The following is a 3,678-nucleotide window of genomic DNA, read 5'->3' as shown; positions in this document are numbered from 1 at the left end:
GCCCGGGGGCAGCCCCGGCGCGGGGGCGGGGGACCCCGGGAGCGAGTTCCCGCTGCGCCCGCCTGTGGTTAAAGCTTGGTTATCCCTGCGCTTTTCATCCTCACCGACCACAGAAATGATAAAAAACCCTAAAAATAGTTCCAAACCAAGGCATTATCCAATGCACAGAGACACGAGGAGGGACCTTCTGCTGCACCACGTCTAATCCCCGGCTGAAGGAATCGGGGGGGTCGCAAAAGTGGTTCAGGCACAGCTCTGCGGGGATGACCGGCACCGGCGATGAGCTGAGCCTGGAAGGCGGGAGAGCGATGCTCTGCTCCCAGAAAGGCAGAGTGTTCACTGGCGCTGCGAGCTCGGGAGTCACCGGCACCCGGCGTGGTGCTGCGACATGGAGCATCTGCATCCCCCAGGGGCTGTCACAGTCTCCCAAAGCCAAGCCATGTCAGGAGGGGAAAACCTCACCTGCGCTGAATCCAGGGCAGGGGGGATACTAACGTTCATCACTGCTGTTAATGCTTTTTGCACCTCGTATTTCATAAATGCCGTGAATGCCCTCAACCCTGAGGTCCTTGTGGCCAGCCAGCCCCCCAGCACCCAGCACGGCTCAGTGCCCCAAGCCATGCGGCTGCTGGCCCAGCTACTCCTCCTTGAAGCCCCTTCCAGGCCAGCGTGGGGACAGGGAAGCCACCTCCGCTGCACGCTCTGGGGAAGGCCTGCCCCGCTCTTCGCCATTGCATTTATTTCTGGTATTGCTCCTGAGCCAAAGAGCAGCAGCAGGGTTGTTCCTACAATATTACCCATCCCCTCTTTTACAGCATTTGTAAAATAAATATCAACTGTATCTGACAGCTTAACTAGAAAGCCCTGGAGAAAGAAGTGTACTGCAGAAGACAGATACTGCTTTTAATTTAAGACGCTTTCACCACGCAGTGTGCAGTGAGGATTGTCAGACTGGAGTGGGATCATTTCTCATATTCATATTTCATCCTGAAGGTGCGTGTTGCAGCTTTGCATGGAGATAATTACCTGCTAACACATGCCATCATTAAAAATACAGGCAGCTCACTGTGGTGGTCTCCAGAGGTGACACTGGGCACAGTTTTGATGGAAATCACCATGTGGTGACAGCGTGAAAAGTGCAGGGAGCTCCGTCCCCCCCAGCACGCAGCTGGAAGAAACGCTCATTGGCACCTGTGAGGCAGCATCACCTTCGCGCTCTCCACAGCCATTCAAAAAGCAAGGCACAGACGTCATACGGGCTGGAAAATGAAAATGTTTTGTGCACCGGGGTTGTCCTGATCAGCTGGCCTTTGAGCTGGTGTGAGTTCAGGCTTTTCTCCACGACCTCGTAAACGTAATGAGTTTCCGAGGGCAAGTGGAGAAAGCTGTGAGTGATCACCTGACTCCAGGAGCTAAAGCATTAAAGAAAAAAAGCCAGAGATAGAAGAATAGGGTCAAATCTGTGAGCAGTGTCACCAGCAGCCCCGGCACCGATCTCATCTCTTCTGCCTGAATTGCTCCAGCAAAAGCTTTCTTAAAAGCTGCTGTGAAGGATAATCTCAAGGCAAGTGCAACCCGGGCTGCCCCAAGAATTAGCGGCTGATCTGTGCGCAATGGGTTTGTGGTTTAGGAATTTACCTTCGGGCTGTGAGCTCATGCTCAGATCCAGGAGTGCCAGGTCCAGTGCAGGAGATGCCCTCGGTGTGGCCAGGCAGCACCCCCGAGGAATTCCCCCTCTCACCTCCATCACTTCTAACCCTCTCCCTCCCTCCTCCTTCATCTCCACTGCTGAAGACAGCTTTGAGCCTCAAGTCGAAAGGCTTCCTTTTCTAAACAGGCTACCAAAATTTCTTTCCCCCCAACAGCCAAAGTCCAAAGGAGACACTTCTCTGCACCCCTCCTTTTTTCACTCCAGTGTTGATTGTGAGTTATAAATGAAGGTGAGATTACAGAGACAGGATGATCAAACCTAGGGGATGTTCTAAAAAACGGCCTTATATCAGATGGTCCCAAGGGGATGGAGACAAACAGGAGCGTTGCAGTGGTGAATTATGCTGCAGCTATTGCCAGCTATCCATAAATAGGCTGTTAAGACCTCCGCTGAATATTAAGCGCAGAAATAACAGTGTTAATCGCAGCTGAGAGGAGTCTGCCAAGTCCATTCAGTGGCAGATTTAGGGAGAGGAAACCCACCTTTTCCATGGGCCCCTCCTCCTCTGCTTTTTCTCCCCCCCATTTCCATCACATCAAGGTTAAGCAGCCAAGGTTAAAGCCAGCATTAGCATCTAAATGTGTCTTCAGTGTCTGACAAAGGCACCCTCGCAGGTCCCCAACATTTAGCTCCAGCATCAAGGAGACTGTTGCTGCCATAGTAACTGTTTTCAGACATGGCAATTATTTCTTCCCAGCCCCCCCCCCCATCCCATCTCCCTTCCCCCAGCTCATCTTGTGCTTCAAAGTGTCTTTTTTCTTTTTTTTTTGGTGAAACATGAAGGGCCGGAGCCAGCACACATCCACTGATGCCCTGCCCAGAGACAACAGAGGGATGCTTCCCGCGCTTTCACGGCCCACTTGCAGATTATCCGTAATAGTGACTTTTAATCTGCATCCAATTAGCCCTTTATCACCCAGGCAAAGCAAAACCTTGGAGCAGCAGCTTTTGCCAGCGGTTTCTGGCAAAGCCGGTGACTTGGGGGGAGGAAATTGGTTTGCAGAGAGCATCCCAACTCCTGGAGCATGCAGGATGCTCTCGCCCTTCCCTGCCTCTTCCTTCTTAATAGCATCACTTGTCTTAGTCTGCTCCCTTTTGTTTCTGCATTAAAAGCAGAGACACCAGCCCAAACAAAGTCAACAGGCAAGAGCTGTATTTAGGGCTGCCCCCTGGGAATCGCTGAGGCTAATTAATAGCATCCTGGTGACTAATGCCTGGGATGCAGGAACAGCGCAAAGGCTGCGCTGAGAGCCAGAACTGCGGCAGCCACCTCTCGAATAGCTGATGGTGGGACAAGGCACGGGACCAGCATCTCCAGACATCTTAGGGGGGCTGCTCCCCACTTCTGCCAGGGTTTTGTGGGCGAGCTCTGTCTGACCGGCAGCTTTCCAGGGCCTGCGTTAGCTGGGAGAGGCAGCACTGGCTAATACGGTGTAGGAAAGTCTCATCTCTGTTTGCAAGCCCTGATGGTGGGGAAAAGCCCCTGGGGAGGCTTTCTGGGGACAGCGCACCTGTGCCTGTTGTGGTCAGCATTCTTTTCTTGTGCCACTCTCCTTCCCACCTTCATCCACTCTCTTCCTTTCCAAGGACCTTCCAGTCCACTCACTGGATAGCGAGGCCAGGTAATGCAGGATCATTAAGGGCTGAATAGCCTACAAGTCCCATAGGAGTCTTTTGGATATTAACCCTGAGGGAAAAGAGCATCATGGATTTAATGGGACTCCTTCCTCCCAGAAAGGCAGTGCTTTATCCGGCTGCAGAAGCAGCATGGTACAGCTAGGCATCCCCACTGAAAGGATTAATGGGGGAGAGCAAAGGGGCACAGGGGAATAAGTGGGGGGGGGGGCGGGGAGAGAGAGAGATATCCTGAATATTCCACAGGCGATTATCCCTCTAAACGCTCAATTCAGACCTCTGCTACCGGTTTCTTGAGTGGTTTCTGGAAACAGCCTCACCTGGGTGTTTTT

This window comes from Pygoscelis adeliae, unplaced genomic scaffold, assembly GCF_000699105.1.
Source record: "Pygoscelis adeliae isolate BGI_AS28 unplaced genomic scaffold, ASM69910v1 Scaffold63, whole genome shotgun sequence".
NCBI lineage: Eukaryota > Metazoa > Chordata > Aves > Sphenisciformes > Spheniscidae > Pygoscelis > Pygoscelis adeliae.
The sequence above is the reverse complement of the archived record's forward strand: the minus strand, read 5'-3'. Positions refer to the sequence as shown.